Source organism: Oryctolagus cuniculus, chromosome X, assembly GCF_051225735.1.
Source record: "Oryctolagus cuniculus isolate XC-2025 breed Fujian yellow rabbit chromosome X, ASM5122573v1, whole genome shotgun sequence".
Classification (NCBI taxonomy): Eukaryota; Metazoa; Chordata; class Mammalia; order Lagomorpha; family Leporidae; genus Oryctolagus; species Oryctolagus cuniculus.
Window position 1 is genome coordinate 115,607,025 of NC_142888.1, and position 17,767 is coordinate 115,624,791.

The window sequence follows — 17,767 nt, forward strand, 5'->3', positions numbered from 1 at the left end:
CTCTCTCTGCCTCTATTCTCTCTGTGTAACTGTAAAAAAAAGTCTATTTTAAGGAATTATACAAAGAGAAAATTGGAATATTACAAATGTTGGATTTTTTCCATTTTTAATGAATTTTTAAAAAATTTATTTAAGGCACACAGAATACATGTATTTCATATATGCAGATTCAAGAACATAGTGATACTTCCCACCTTACCCTCCCTCCTGCCAAGGCTCTCACCCTTCTTCCTCCTCCCTCTCCTATTCCCATTCTTATTTTTTTACAAAGATCTATTTTCAGTTAACTTTATTCTCATAAGATTAACCCTACACTAAGTAAAGAGTTCAACAAATAGTATGAAGAATAAAACCCACTGTTCCTCAACAGTTGAGACAAAGGCTGTTAAAAATCATTGCATCTCTTAAAAATTCCCTTAATCCCCACCCCCACAAATCATTGCATCTCAAAGTGTCAATTTCACTCCTATAGATTACCTTTTAGGTACTCTATTAGTTACCACTGATCAAGGAGAACACATGGTATTTGTCTCTTTGGGACTGGCTTATTTTACTAAATATAATGGTTTCCAGTTGCATATATTTTGCTGCAAACAACAGGATTTCATTTTTTTTTTTTACTGCTGTGTAGTATCCCATGGTGTATATATTTCATAAGATGTACAGTGTTCAGCTGATGGGCATCTGGGTTGATTCCATATCCTAGCTATTATGAATTGAGCTGCAAATACAGATCATTCTTTCATATGCTGGTCTATTTTCATTGAGGTGAATTCCCAGGAGTGGGTGGAATTTTAATATTAGTATCTGACATATAACTTAGTGTATACTGCATCTGTCCCAATAGAGTCACAGTTATGCCAGATAAAAAAACCAATATAACCAAGTTCACCCTTTTAAACAATGAAATAAAGTGATTTACATAAAGTAACTAGATTAAAGTTACAATGGAGTCATTGTAAAACAATTATTTTAGAACTGGAAGGCCTCTCACAGCCCAAACCCCTTCTTTGCCAAACTAAAATACACATTGTGTTACCTTTGGGTCATGTCCAAATGCCTTACTGTGACATTACAGGTCATGGTAAAGCACAACTTCAGGGTAACAATTATGCCCCTCCTTTGGGTATATCTTATCCATAGGTCTTTGTATAGTGGCTGGCACCTGGTAGGCACTCAATGTATTTATAGAATAAATGAATTATGTTAAAAAGTAAGCGTTTGGAATTAAATGTTAAAGTACTTTCCATTGTGAGAAGAATTTTGAAACAATGAAATGTATCCTTGTTATTAGGGCTAATTCTAGTTATAGATTGCAGAATTACCTTTTGAAAATTCTTCCACTGTATAGCGTTGTCTATTCAGATATAGTTTAAAAATTCCACTTAGTCACCAGAAGATTGGTAGCAAAGAGGTAACTGACACTTTGAGAAGCAATGACTTGAACAGCCCCTGTCTTGACTGTTGAGGAACAGATTTTTTTTTGTACTACTTGTTGAACTCTTTACTTAACATAGAGTTAATCATATGTGTATAAAGTCAACTGAAAATAGATCTCAGTAAAAAATAAGAGTGGGAATAAGAGAGGGAGGAGGAAGAGGCATGGGAGTATGGGTGGGAGGGTGGGTACAATGGGAAGAATCACCATGTTCCTAAAGTTGTAATTATGAAGTGTATGAAGTTTGTCACTATAAGAAAAAGAGATAATGTTCAAGGATCATGATTAAATTGCTACAGGTACCACCCAAAAATCGGCTATTAGGTCAAATTGCATCATAGTATTTGACAGATTATTTTGAGCCCTGAGGAAGTAAGATGTAGGGGATTTTGGATGTGTCCTCCTGGAATAACTTCATGGAGATATCCATAGCAGCAAAAAAAAAAAAAAAAATCAAGTTAGGAGAATTGGAAGGATTAAAAGAAAGCTGCATCAAACCATGGATCTTATAGAAGGGTTGGCAGGTAAGATGACACTAACATGGGAGGGGAATCATGAAAACTGGAGAATGGCTACTCAAATATAAACTTCACCCCATGCACAATGTTGCCCAAGACTGACAATGAAGATGGTAGCACAAAATGTTAGAGATTGTGCAGGACTTGATGAACAGGTATACACTTACGTAACTTGAATGTAAAACACATGGCTGTGGAGTTATACAGAAACTTTGAGATGACTTCTTTTAACATGAAGATACAGACCAAAAGTGAATTGTTCAAAATCAAGAGTTTTACAAGAAACATATCTGGCATTGAATTTACCATCCTCCTAATCTGGTGCTATTTTCACCTCACCAGACCATCACACTTCAAATACTTTAAACATTTTAAATGCATTAAAAGAATTTTTTTATTAATGTTAACTTATCTGTTCTTAAGTACTAGGTGCTTTTGAATTTGAATCAGGCTTGAAAAGTGTTTATGAAATATTTCTTTTTATTTTACTTGGAAGAGTAAATGCAGAGAGAGAAGGAGAGGCAGAGAGAGGGAGGTTTTCCATCCACTGGTTCACTCCCCAATTGGCTGCAATGGCCAGAGCTGTGTCCATCTGAAGCCAGGAGCCAGGAGCTTCTTCCGGGTCTCGCACATGGGTGCAGGGTCCCAAGGGCTTGGATCAACTTCTACTGCTTTCTCAGGCTATACCAGAGTACTGGATCTGAAGTGGAGCAGCCAGAACTCGTACCAGCACCCATATGATTGGGCCATCCTTCACTGCTTTCCCAGACCACAGCAGAGAGCTGGATAGGACGTGGAACAGCCAGTACTTGAACTGGTACCCACATAGGATGCTGGCACTGCAAGTGGTGGCTTTACTAGCTACACCACAGTGCCGGTCCTGACACTTTTTCTTTTTGCCATCTTGGTTCTCCTTTATGTTTTCAAATTTCTCCCACTAATGTATAGCAGGCATTGTCAACACCCTGTCTTGTCTTTGCAGATATTTCTATAAAAGGAATTCCACAACTTCTTGCTAAGCTCTGGGACTGTTTTATGTCTACTGTTCCTACTAGGATCATAGGTACATCTCCAGTTTTTAGATCTTTTGGTTTGTTCTCTATAGTGGTGAATATCTTCGATGATTTAGTATTATTTATGGCAAATACACCAAGAATGCCCTCCCCAGATCTTATGGACTGATCCCTCATTACACTGTACCCATCTTAACCTGCTGTGTCAAGAATATAAGAGGGCCATCGCCGTGGCTCACTAGGCTAATCCTCTGCCTTGCGGCGCCGGCACACCGGGTTCTAGTCCCGGTCGGGGCGCCGGATTCTGTCCTGGTTACCCCTCTTCCAGGCCAGCTCTCTGCTCTGGCCAGAGAGTGCAGTGGAGGATGGCCCAAGTGCTTGGGCCCTGCACCCGCATGGGAGACCAGGGGAAGCACCTGGCTCCTGCCATCGGATCAGCGCAGTGCGCCGGCCGCAGCGGCCATTGGAGGGTGAACCAACGGCAAAGGAAGACCTTTCTCTCTGTCTCTCTCTCTCACTGTCCACTCTGCCTGTCAAAAAAATATATATATAAAAGAAACAGATTTTTCCACCAATTACTACTTATCTCCTGTAGTAACCCTCTTTTGTGGAGTCATATTCATCCAAAAAGTGATTCTGAATTAGCTATATTGTCGAGGCACTCTTGCCTACACCACCAGCTCCAACTACCACAAGTTTTACATTGAGTCATTTTCAGCAGACCTGGGAGCCACCAAGCCTCTGACCCCCACTGCAGCCCTCAGAACTGTGCCATGTGCTCTCCCAGTCTGAAATAGCAGGGGCCAGGAGTTCTGGCAAAACAATAGCTGCTGCTGCTCCTCAAAGCATTCTTATCCCCACTGTATAGACAAGGAAAACTCTGGCTCTGAGAACAAAATGATTTGCCAAACTTCATATAGCCAGAAAGTTGAAGTTCTGTGTTTGAGCTCAAATTGATCTGTCACAAAAGCCAATATTTTTCTGCTGTCATTTTGGCTCCTCAATGCTTGAATGCCAGGGCCTAGATGGGAATGAGATAGGGGGCTTATGTTCTAGAAAGAATAAATTTTAAATTTTGATTAATCAGCCAAATGTGATTCAGTTACAATTTGGTATTTAGTGAAGCACTTGATACGTGCTTTATTAGATGCTGGGATCATATAGAGAAGAGTTTTAGGAATGGCTAGAAACTCATCTTGGAGAGTGTGTAATTTTAGTTGGATTTCAATGGAAGGATCAGATCATTAGAAATAAAAGAAAGAACTTCTAGGCTAGTGGATGTTTGGTTAAAACAGACTGAGTTGGGAGGGCCCTGGACATATATATGGATCGGATTTGCTGTGCAGCCCAACCCCATTATTTGAGTTATCATTGTTCTTACAAAATCCTGGTTTGAGACTTGCCTAGAGCACAATCTATCCATAAATAAGACTCCTGGCCTCAATGATGAAAATCCTTGAGGTCTTCACTCGTGATGAAGAATCCATCACAGTGACCTATACATAGACCTCTCCTCTTTTGATTCAATGGATCATTGCAGGCCCATGATTCCACTAAGAAACCATATATTCTCTTTTTTGTGCTTTCTTGATTGCCATCTACAAGGATTATAAAAAGAAAAACATATAATTAGAAATCAGGCTGTAATTCCACCACAGAGTTCCTTTAAATTTGATGGAAAAGATTCCTTAAGGGAAATGTATTTATGTGTCTCTGAGCCTTATTTTCCTCATCTATAAAATTAAGACAGTAAAATCCACATTGCTAGATTGCTGTGAGTATTAAAATATATCATATATGTGGCACTTGGCTTGGTGAAAAGCACATACAATAATGTGATTTTGGTAATATTTAGTCAACTATTTTTGCCTCTAGAGGAAGAATTCCTCCTATATTTGATCACAATCCACATGAAGAATAGGACTTATGCTTGTTTTGTCTAGCACCTAACACATGGATTTGCTATTTTAGGTGACCAGTAAGTATTTGCTGGCTGGATGACTGAATGGGTGAGTGGAAAGAATAGCATCAACCAAAGTGCACAACACCTAGTTGGGATTTAACAATTACTTGTTAAATTGTTTGTGTAATGAACCTGCTTCAGTAATGGATAGGGAAACAGAGGACCAGAAAATCCGTGAATCCTTAAGACTCATTTATACCATCTTTTCTCCATCAATTGTTGTGAAAAGAGTTATAAATTTCCCTTTTAGAGTCCTGGTCCATCACCTTCTCTGAAATATAAGTTGAACCACAAGTCAAAGGATACCTCCTCAACTGACAGAGTAAAAACTCGTCACAAGGGTTTCCCTTTTTTTTTTCACTTTTATTTAATAAACATAAATTTCCAAAGCACAGCTTATGGATTACAATGGCTTTTCCTCCCCATAAGTTCCCTCCCACCTGCAACCCTCCCATCTCCTGCTCCCTCTCCCATTCCATTCACATCGATTCATTTTCAATTCTCTTTATATACAGGAGATCAATTTAGTATATATTAAGTAGAGATTTCAACAGTTTGCACCCACACAGAAACATAAAGTGTAAAATACTATTTGAGTATTGTTGGGAATTGCCTAAAATAGTCCCGAACAACATGGCACCTGGTGGATGATTGGGGGGAGTGTCTGTGGCTGCTGCGGTTAAGCTGCGCGAGATCGGACTACCTGCAGGAATAGGTCTGCTTTAGTTCTGGACATGTGGACAGTGCCTGATCCCTATACCTCACTTAAGGTGCCCCTGTGCGTGGCACACCCACGCCTGCATGACCTTTTCGATGACTGGCTCCCCTACTGCGCATGTCCTTCGTAAACTTTATAAGCCTGTACACTTCCTCAATAAAGCAGTTTCTGCTTCGACAGAACTCATGGGTGCTTGTGGTGTGTTCATCACCCGTCAACCTTACCCTTCCCGTTTGCCTTGTTGGGGAGTGTCTGTACTGGCTCCTGCTGGTCAAGGGCCAGCCTGGGACTTGAGACCCCAACAAGTGGCGCCCAACATGGGACACTATGGGCTCGAACGAGCCCTAAAGAAGGACTGACTCCCGCCAGAGAGAAGGACTGACTGGACAAAGTGAAAGTACCGGCGGACGTGGCTAAGCGAGGCTAAGGTATCCCCAAAAGGATGGGGCAATCTCATGCTAAGTTTGAGGACCCAGCGCCTAAGGTGCTGAGAAATATACTGAAGACTCAAGGTTTAGAAATTTCTGACTCTCAAGCCGAGAAGGCTTGGGAAGCCCTTACTGAAGCGGCGCCATGGCTCGCTGCTGCCAATATTTTTGACTGGTTCACATGGGACCAGGTGGAACAGCTGGTTCAAAAACAGGAGATCAATCTCAGGACTGTTCCTCCATTGGGGACCTACCCTACCCTGTCTGCCCTTAAGGCTTGTTTTCCACCGACCCCAACGGGAGGAAAGCCACACAAAAAAATCTTGCACACCTAAGCCGGTTGATATGAAACAGTTGAGCTGGGTGGCCTTTGATGAGGAATGTCAGAGGCAGTTGAAACTAAGGTAGAGCCTTCAGGTGTGGTGTTAACCCCTAAAGGCCCAGTGCGGCCTCAACGCACCACACCTCCATTGACAGAGGGGACGTCTGGCCTTGTTCTGCCCATGTGGCCATCCCCTTATGGGCATTCCCCTCCCTTGGATCTTGTCCTTCTAACTGAGATGGCTTGCAGTCGCCATTTTATGGACCTGGTGGAGTCTCACCCTCACCCTGCATGGCTTTTCCGGTAAATGTCAATCCGGGAGGCAACCGGCATGCACCGTGGTATCCTTGGGAAGCCCATGGGCTAAAAGAATTAAAAAAGGCTTTTTCTGAGATGGGCCAAATTCTCCATGGGCCGAGACTATTCTCCAGGGTCTCACTCATCAATGATGTATTACCCAAGACTGGAAAAATTTGGCTAAAGCTGTACTCCCTGGTCCTCTATACATAAAGTGGTGCGCCTTTTTTAAGGAGTGTCATAAGCAGGCAGAAAGAAACCAGGCTGCTAATCCTCCTATACCAGTAACTTTCAGGATGCTTTCTGGACAGATCATAAGGCATTCTATGAGGATCTCCTAGAGGAGGAAGAACATCAACAGCAATTTAAGTCACCAGGCTCCTTAAGCAACTACAGGGGTGACCCGTTCTTCAAGGCTTCTAGGACTGTTGTTCCAGCCCCCCGGGTCAGACCTCACCCCCAATCCTAGAGGCCACTGTTTCATTGGTCCCTGCAATTCAGTGGCTCCCAGGGCCACCTATATGGGTGGAACAGTAGCCGCTGAAGGGTTTCCCTTTAAAAGGTAACTACTTACTTCTAAGCTCTTAAAAGGGAGCAGCTCCTGGGAGGCTGGGAGGCCAAGATGCTCATTGGGTACACTAAGCCTGAAATATGGTTTTGGACAGGTCATGAGAGACTTGAAATTTGTTGAGGTCCAACAGAGGAGAAAGCATTGTGTCTAATTTATTTTAAATGAACATATAAATCTCTACTTTGGAGGCTATTTCTTTCTCTTTGGCCCCTCTACATTTGCAATCAAATCCTTTACATTTCTTTTATGCTCACTGTACAACCCGACCTTTGTGTGAAAGGTTCAGTGTTACATTAAGACTTAACTTTGTGTCTTCATTTAGCACATATGGAAAGCAGAATTAAAAATACAAGTTTATTTCAGTTTCAAGGAGTTTTGGTGCAAAATTTTCTTCACTATACGTGGAAAAATGAGTATTAGAAAAAAAAGTCTATATGGCATTAAAAAATTCTCATCAAAATAAACTCATGCTTTTGATTCCATTTTCCATGAACTTTCTGAAGGACTGACATTTTTTTAAAAGATATCTTTTATTTATTTGAAAGACAGAGTTACAGAGAGAGGTAGAGACAGAGAGAAAAGTCTTCCATACACTGGTTCATTCCCCAGATGGCCACAATGGCCAGAGATGCACCTATCCAAAGCCAGGAAGGAGTCAGCTTTTTCTGGGTCTCCCACATGGGTGCAGGGGCCCAAGGACTTGGGCCATCCTCCACTGTTTTCCCAGGCCATAGCAGAGAGTTGGATTGGAACAGGAGCAGCCGAGACTAGAACCAGCCCCTATGTGGGATGCCAGTGCTTCAAGCCAGGGCTTTAACCCGCTGTGCCACAGTGCCGGCCACTGAAGTACTGTCATATTAACTGAGCACTCTGCTAGGCCCTGGAACTCTTGTACTGGCTCAACAAGTTTGCTGAATTCCAGGAAATTTTTTTTGGCTAAATGCTTTGGAGTTTTTGGACACTTAAATTTGATTCCAAGATTGTTAGAGATACTTCCATCTGGTTTGTGTAAGAGTGGGCAGATGCTTCCAAGTCTACACTGGAGGGACATGGAAAGTAGGTCTGCCCTAAAATATTCCTTTCTCCATTCATAGACTTCAAACTTCCATCTTTGCATTACCAACAACATCAATAGCTAGGAAGTGAGGAATATTATTTTCTTTGTAGAAGGCTCCAAAATGTTTTACCATTCCTATTAGCATAGCAGCCCAGGATATTTGGTATACTGATCTGGGTGGAAGCTGAGCCTCTGAAGGGTTTCTGTGAGTGCAAGGAATCTCAGTGGGGTACTATATCTCTAGATGATACAGTACTTGAGTGACCAGCTGTGAGATAAGCGGGAATGGAAAAAAAATGCCTGTAGAACGGAAACAGAGATAAATACTGGGGACCTTCAAAAAGCCCATAGAAAGTGCATATTTTGAAAAAACTATGTACAGAGTTTAAATTTTTTTGCACTCAAACTTGTATTTTAATTCCATTTTTTAGAAATTCTTTGAAGTACCCGCATAAGATCTACTTCATAATCCTGTTTCCATCTGAAGATGGATGAACCCTTTCTTCAAGAAGAAAAATGAAGTCTAAGTAACTTCAGGCTCAAATTGTGATACCCTTGTCTTGGGACCACTTCCTACTATTTTGTTTGATATAGATATTGATTGTTTGCTTATGATGTAAGTGCAGTGGTTTTCTCTTTACAGAGATCATCCACATTACCCCCTAAACTTAAGGTCAGAGGTCAGGGTAACATTATTACATGTTGAACACTCTGCCAAAGGTCTTCTGAGATCTGGAAGTGCTTCTCTGTCAAATGTCTAGGGACAGAATTTTCCTTACTCTGAGATTCATCTGGACAAACAGAAGCTGAAAATGACACGAGCTATCCTATATTTCCAACCTGTGTACTTTATCATTTTGTGCTTGTATGGCTCTAAAGAGTTTAAAGAGATCACAGCATAGGACAATGGGAAAGAGAGAAATTGGAGAAAAGTGTAAAGGATATATATATATATATATGTGTGTGTGTGTGTGTGTGTGTGTGTGTGTAGAGAGAGAGAGAGAACGAAAGAGTGAGTCAAGGGAATCAGGAGAGTTATGTAGCTATATTTTGCTATATGCCAGGCATTGTTAGAGGTCCAGATGATATTGCAGTGAACAAAGCAGGGCAGACACTATCCTTGCTGTAATAGAGCTTACAGTCTAGCAGAAGATAGATAATAAATGAAAGGGGAATAAGTGAAAGAGCAGTAGAAAAAATAAATTTGTTGAGGGGAATAACAAGCAAGGTGGTTTGCTCCTTTAGATAAAGTAGACAAGGAAAGCCTCAATGAGAAGGTAAAATTTAATCACATTTTCAGCATTACCTAACTCATAGTTCTTGGTCAGGGTCAAGGCATGAAAATGAGTGGTGGCATGATATTCCAAGATGTGTGTTGATGAGTCATGGCTCCTTGGAGACAGTAATTCCTATTGTAGCAAGAGGCCTGAGAGGTCTTCTCTACCAGCCCCTGTATTTGCATATGGTGCAAATTGAATTACCTAAGCAGAAAGCAAATGAAGGATAAATCTAAGAAGCAAAACCAGCTTTTGGAACTCTGAATCCAATGCCTTTGCCACCTACCTAGGAGTACTAGCATATAGGCATTTCTTCTAATCCACCTTAAAAATAGGAAATATAGATATTACTCCTTAAGTCAGTTACTCTCAATCTTGAAGATTAAAAATATGAATAGAAAACAAATAGAATCAGGGTGAAAGGAAGAAAATGTTTCTATGAGTGACTGAGCATCAGAATCAAAAGTTGCCAAGGGGTCAAAAAACTTGGGGGCAGAGATGAGGCCATTGAGATTGTAAATTAAGATACCATCAGGGCCGGCGCCACGGCTCAATAGGCTAATCCTCCGCCTGTGGCGCCGGCACACCGGGTTCTAGTCCCAGTCGGGGCACCGGATTCTGTTCCGGTTGCCTCTCTTCCAGGCCAGCTCTCTGCTGTGGCCCGGGAAGGCAGTGGAGGATGGCCCAAGTCCTTGGGCCCTGCACCCCATGGGAGACCAGGATAAGTACCTGACTCCTGCCGTCGGATCAGCGTGGTGCACCGGCCACAGCGTGCCGGCTGCGGCGGCCATTGGAGGGTGAACCAACAGCAAAGGAAGACCTTTCTCTCTGTCTCTCTCTCTCACTATCCACTGTGCCTGTCAAAAAAAATTATAAATGAATAAAAATAAAGATACCATCCGTGGATAGCTGGAGGCAGAAGACAGCTTGTAAGTGTGATTTTTCTTTTATGTTATGATACTCACTTTAAGGAAATAAAAAGGAGAGTGTGTGATTTAACATAAAAGTACAGACAATGAACGAATGCAATTCTTTCTAAAATTTGTAAGAAAAACAAGTAGGGTTGAATTTGTACCTTGAGTGAGCAAGAAGTAAGGTTGTGGAGAGCATTTTTGGTTGTGAGAGGATGGTTAGTAAGGAAGACATGGGAATATGTACTGACTGAGAGGAAGGAAACAGAATGTGATAATTTAAATGAACTGGAAATTAATGCATTAAGGTAGAATCAGGAGCATAAAAGGGATTTATACTGTAAGGCTAAACATATTGATGGAGTAAACTTTAGAAGGAATAGCAAGACACAACAGAAGACAAGCAAAAGAAATTGGTGATAATTGAGACTTTGTGGTGTAAAGGAACAGGAAGAGAAGGCATTTATATTTTGTAACTTGACAGTTCGAGAAGTCTGAAAAGATTCAGAAAAGCATTCATGGAGTAACAAATATGAGAACTGGGCAGCAGAATTGCAACCTCATAATAGGTTCAATATGTGGGTATATAATGGAATCACTCAGCATGATGGGTTGTCTGTGTGTGTGTGTGTGTGTGTGTGTTCACTGGAATCTTTATAGATAGCGAAGAATAAAATATAATAAGTATGGGTGCACAATAGTTACAGAAGAAGATGAAATTAGGGAAATAGATTATTATTGAGTTTAGTACAGAAATGATTGACCGTGGCTTCCAAACTAGATAGAAATGGAGGTGAAAGCAAGCGATGTTAGGACACAAGAATAGGGAGGTGAATCCAAGAAGTGGATGGAGTAAGAGTATGTTTACTGGGAGTGAGGGAGAACAAAACTGGAAGTCCACTGTTGGAAATTTAGGTAAAAAAAAAAAAAGGGGGGGGGATTTTAGAGTAAGGATAGTATCAGTTGATAAGAAGGTCAGGGTATGACCAATATTAGTTGATTAAAGTTGAATAGAGATGATGTTATGAAATAAATGAGGTCAAGGGCAGTGTTATGAATCAGTTATCCACATAAAAATTAATTAAGAAGTGATAAGGTGAAAAGGTGATAATCAGGGTTCCAGAACTTTCAATGAATTCAGTGGATTGCCTGGAAAAGATATCTGGAGATGATTGTGTAGTCTGTATTAGACAATTAGGTCTTCAAAAGAGGAGGAAGATAGTGATGAAACAATCTAGAAGATACATTGAGGAGTCTGGAAACTCATAGGAGTCTACTTTCCCCCAGAATACATGGAATGTTGATGAATGAATAAACTATAGAGCTTTGCTGATTCAAATGTGGTCTGTGAAGTAACAGTATCCAGGATCACCTGGGAGCTTGTTAGAAATGCAGAATCTCAGACCCTACTCTTGAGCTACTGAATCAGAATCTGCATTTTCACATGACCCCCAGGGGACTCATATACACATTAAAGTTTAAGAAGCACTGCAAAAACAGTTGTGAAGGAAATTCCAGTATCATAAGAAAGCTAGACTTTAGTGAAGTGGTAAAAGAAACTTTTCAAGGGATGTATTTAACAAGGCCTATGAGTGGGTGTAGTTGAACTATGTGGCAAATTAAACAATTATAATAGGAAATAAGATGTGAACTTAAACTGTTAAAGAGTTTGTAACATTGGTGGAATGGAGTGGGAAGATTATGCTGTCCTGGTCTAGCTTCCACTGGTGGAGGGAACTAGGCTATCTGTGGCTGCTCAGGGGATTGGTGACCATTCCTGGAAAATTCTTTGATAAAAAGAACATCTTTGCTCATTGTCTGTAGATAGGGTTGTGAATAAGGCCAGGTGTTTTTGCTTATAGTACTAAAGTTTCTTGCTATGGAATTGAATCCATCTATGGAATGGAAGGCAGGTGAATATTTCCCATTTGTTGATGTGATAGGGTAAATCTTTCATGAGGTAATCTATTTGAAGACCACAGGACACAAGCTAAGTATACAGTGGCGGAGCTGGCCAAGCCCTTTACAGAAACTTTGCCAGAGATTTTGAGGTAGACCTGGGAAAAAGTTGAAACTGTCAACAAATGCCAGAAGACAAGGTGCCTCATGCTGAAAACTTGTCAATGTTGCATTTACTTTTTCAAAGCCTTATTTATTATTTTTTCTTTCTGTATTTATTTTACTCACTGTACAATTTTCCATTCCAAATAAGAGGTGAATATAGTCTAGGAAATATTAATTAAAATACCCTAAAAGCTTAAACCCATGGCTATAACATGTACTGGCTGAGCATATGTGCATGTAATAATATCAATATTGAAAGCCCCTGCTGTGAAAAGCCATAGCAAAGAATTTTTAGCAGACTTACTTCTGGGATCACTAATGATTAATTAGTGTGTATCATAATGTAAAGCAAATGTCACCCTGGCTACCTGGGGTTGCTGTCATCTGAGAGTGAAACAATTTCCTGTTGATCACCAGTAGTAAAATGAAAACTGCCTGCCATCTTGTGGAAGGTGTTGGGTATCTCATGCCCAAGGAAAAAAAGCGAGTCTGCTAGTCTCTCACATGTTCTCTTGGGAGTTTTCATGCATGCATTGTCTCCTGTTGAGAATTGTAGTAAGGATTAAAATGGAAATGAGCATGTCTCAATTAAAATCGCACAATTGCATTTTCTTTCTCATACATTTTGAAACCCACACATGTAGTCTAAACAGTAAATGGACAGTGTCTTTCCATTGAGTGGCTGCCTTTTGAAGAATTGCGAGTTGGCCTGGCCCACTTAGTTTATTGGCTAGCCCCTAGACAAATTGTACCTGAATCAGAAGCAGAGTGCAGGCTATGAAATAGTGGACTGAATTCCAGACCAGCAGTTCATGGATTTTTTGATTGAAGCAAAATTCCGGGAGCACTCAGGAGTTTAACCTGCTCCTTAGAGGCCTTCAAATGGTTCTGCCCAGGACAGCCATCAGCTCACTTGATTACTGTAACTCACTCAATCCTAGGAAAATGTGTGTCCCGGGGAACAAATAGTTATTCTCTAACTACAATCACAATTGAGAAAACAATTGAACAAGTAAAGGCTGCTTGGGCGAGGCAGGTGAGCAGAGCAGTGGAAGGAATTGGTGTTTAGAAGGATCAGGAAAATAGGGTGGTCCACGTGTTCCTTAACAGGTGGTTTTGGTCAAATTGAGGTGGGATTTAAGTGGCAATTTCATTAAATTGACCAGTCAATTTAGTCAAAATGGTCAATTAGGTAAGCTCGCATATACCCAGCCAGTCTTTTCTTCAGAGGTTTTTGACAACCTGTATCCAATCCTTCTGCATTACCAGTCTTCAGTACTGCTATCTATCTGTCTATCTATCTACCCATCTATATATCATCAATCTACCTAATTTATCTATCATCTACCTACCGATTGTTGGGGCTCAGATAACAGTCAAAAAATGGTGTCTTTGCATGCAGAAAACCTTGTGTATTGGCTTTAAATTTCAAATTTGGCTGCTGGGTTTCAAGTGCCTGTATGTGCTGCTGACTTTCTTGTAATAGTACAGTAGCTAATTTTAGTGATGTGAAAATTTGAAAATTTATTTTAAATATATGGAATGAAATTATGCATTTAAAATAAAAATTATGCATGCCTGTTTAAAATGACTTGGAAAAGTTTTCATCATAATTTAAAAATATTTTTGATATTTTGCAGCCTATGTTTTATTTGAAGGGCATCATTAAAACTTTCCACAACAAATAATTATAACATGAACAGATGCAATAGAACACTCTCAGACACTTCTAATTCAGTCATCATGATATATATGTAGCCAAAACTTGTATTTCTCCAGTTTTTAGACACTTATAAGAATAATTCTGAATTTTGGTAATTCTAAAATGTCATATAGCACCTAGTTACTAAGTAATCGCTTGTGAAACTGTTTATTTATTTTCGAATTGCTCTATCTTGTCACTTTAATACCATTAAAATGAAAGAAATAAAAAATACTACATTAAATAATCAGAAAATAGTTCATTTGGTGACTTTCTTCCATGCTTTTTTTCTATTTCTTTCCTTGTGAGAATTTCAAAATGTACCCCTTCCTTATAAATTCCAGTTCAAGTACTTTTGTACACATTAGTTAGCCAGAAATGAGAACTACATCTCCAAAGAACCTCAGCAGCATTCTAACGAAACAATGGCGAGAAGTAAAGAAAACAGCTCAAATATCCCATGGTGAGGTCCATCTTTCTTTGGATATGTGGCCCAAGAGTGCATTTTTGATGGGCAGTAAACAGGAAACCTGATGTGCAAGTAGAAACAAAACCAATGGGGAAAAGTTCTCATTTTCAATTATAACCTTGACAAGGTATGAAGGTTTTAAAAATTATTTATTTGCTTTTTAAGGGTATGAATTTAAATGTACAGTCTTTTAAAACATGAATGTGACTGTATTTTACCTATGAGAATAAATGTCAACTGTGAGTGTTTCAGTTTTTAAAAGGCACTTAGAATTTTGTAAAGAATTGGAATTTTGAAAACCAAAATAAGAATTCATTTTTCCAGCTGAGATAAAGCTTTCTGCTGGGTGGAATATATTATAGGTCCCAAAAGTGCAGTGGTGAGAATAAATAAAATAAATTGCTTCCCAACTGCTGAAATAGTGTAACACTCCTCAGTTTGATTGTTAACAAGCTGTTGTTAAAGTTGTTCTAGGACTTTTCAAACTGTGAGTCTTAGTTTTCTCTCCCCAGTATTAGATGATCTACATAGTTTAATGAGAGCAAGTTCATTAAATGTTTTGCTCTTTATAATTTCAGGCTGCTGGTGAGGGACAGACTGTATTATAATCGGAAGTAGAAGTTGTTAGTATAAAACTGCTTTTGTTTTCACTCACTGGGGAATACTGAGTAGCTCACTTACTGTTATGCTATCCTGAGGCATGGCTATTATGCTCTTAAGTCATGGAAGTATTCTACTAGACCTAAAGCTATTATGCACTTTATTTGCTTATTAAATGATTCTTAAAACTACATGTTTGTTACTGAAGATGGCACACCAACTAAGAGACAGACACAATAGCCTCTTTCTACACATGGAATATTGGAAATGATAACAAAGCCATTTTCACTCTAAATTTCTTTATCTGTAGCTATTTTGTCAGGTCCTTTTTGTGTGTGGTCTCCTGTTTTGCTTTGTGTTAGTTATGACTTGTGCAATATGAAGACTGCCTTGCCTGTGGCTCCCCAGTTGAGGCAGCCTTTATGACATCAGTGTCATCTTTTTCCTCTTCCTGATGTGCCTTTGTTTGATATGCAGTTTCATTCAGTATCATTGTTTTGCTTATGCAGTTGACACTTAGGGAAGGCTGTGGAAACCTTCAATTCATCAAATCAGTACTGAATGGCAAAAACATCGCTTGCTGACACAGACAGTCCCATGTTTGGTTGCTCAAAACTTGAACATGGATTTCAGTCTTGATTGGAAAGAAAATCTTTGGAGACACACAGCTGCCAAGGTAGGGGGAGGTGTAGGGAATGGCTCGAGAAATTTAGATGGGAAAATCTCCCAACAGGGATGAGTTAAGGTGTCTAATATTTGTAATCTTTAAAAGGGGGCAGTTGAGAGGTGACAAAGAGCCTGATACCTTGTGGAGACAGAAAATGCTGATTATACAAGAGCCCTGATTATATAAGTAGTAGAAAATTGAGTCAATCAGTTGGGTATTTTGAATTCATGACATCAAATGACTGATCTGGCTGTTCTCAACTCCAATCCCTGAAGTTAACTAAGGTTGGAGGCACAACCTTTTTCCCACTGTTGAATCTCTCAGGTTTCACACTGATGGCCACAACTCAGGACAGGGATGTAATTGCATTTAGTAGACATCAGCATGCTTTTAAAATTTATGTTGGTTTTGTTTGCTTTGTCAATTCAGACAAAAGACTAGGTAGGCATTTGAATAGAAAAAAAATCAGTGAAACCAATCATTTGAGAGAGTTGACATGTTCTTTCCTCTCATTTACTGATCATTTCTACAAAACTATCTACTACATAGATATAGTCTCATTGTGTCTCCAGTACCAAACACAAGAACAGATATTGAACTTGACATTTCAAATTTGCTGACCCAAATGTTGACAACCTGACTCAATTGGCAAAGACCCAGAAGTTGATTCAGATTCATTTCTTCACTCATTATTCCACAGTATTTTGTGAATCACTACTATATGGCAGTCACTCTGTTAATGATCAATGAGACCCATCAGTTCCTAGGATATAGAGACATTAAAGAGAAAAATTTCAATATGGTGGATAAAAAATGTAACTATCTTCTCCGCTTTGTAAAAAAATTTGCTTCTCCTCCTTAACCTCTGTTTTCTCTATATCCTCTTCCACCAGGTGATGCTTTGAAATTGCAAAATGTTCTAATAGTGACACTTCTGTGCTATGTTTTCATACTTCACATAAACTTGAAACTGCCACTGTGTCTGAGAGCACACATGAAGGATTTCTCTGTGGTTTGTTCCACAAAGGAAATCAATTGTGTCCCAGCCCAACACCAGTGGGATGGCTATGCGAGCAGAATACCCTTCTGACTGTGAAGTGCAAAAGGATTCTCTAATGGGCAGGCTTTCCAGTATTAGTGGCATTTGGGTTTCCTCTTAAAATTCTCCTACATCTGCAAAGTGCACACGGACACACCAGCCAGCCTTAAGTTCCCTGAAGCACAGCTTGAGGCACTCTAACAATCTGCCACCAGGTGGTTTTTGTGACTAGGAGAAATGGGATGCCTTAATTTGTGTTGGAGTTGTCAGCTTGAGAAGCTAACACCTCCTCAATTCTGTCAATCAAAATGGAAAACATAGGCTTTGGTCAATCATAGAAGTAAATTGTCAATAAAGTTATCTTCAATAAGAAACATTGCTCCTTATATCTGTGATTCCATATCTCTTGCTCAACACACACACACACACACACACACACACATACACACTTCGATTTGAGGAATACTAAACCTTGCTAATTTGGCACTCTATAATCTCTTCCTCCAATTGCTTCTTGTCCAAATCACTACTTGACATTTTGACCTTAGCTATACTGTTGCTAATCCAAGTCCTATTTTTCTGTCACATCTTGCATCTAAGCTGTCAGCAAATCCTTTTTCGACTACTCCTCATCATCTTCCTGGCTACCATCCTGGTAAAACCATCATCATCTCTCCTGAGTTACTGAAATAATTTCCTAATTGACATTCTTG

The 17,767-nt window shown here is 39.8% G+C and overlaps 1 pseudogene; it reads right to left on the bottom strand.

The window, feature by feature from the left end:
* Nucleotides 1–3,146, bottom strand: part of LOC100338093 (GTPase KRas pseudogene) — a 78,520-nt pseudogene extending 75,374 nt beyond the window's left edge.
* Between the last annotated feature and the right edge of the window lie 14,621 nt (nucleotides 3,147–17,767).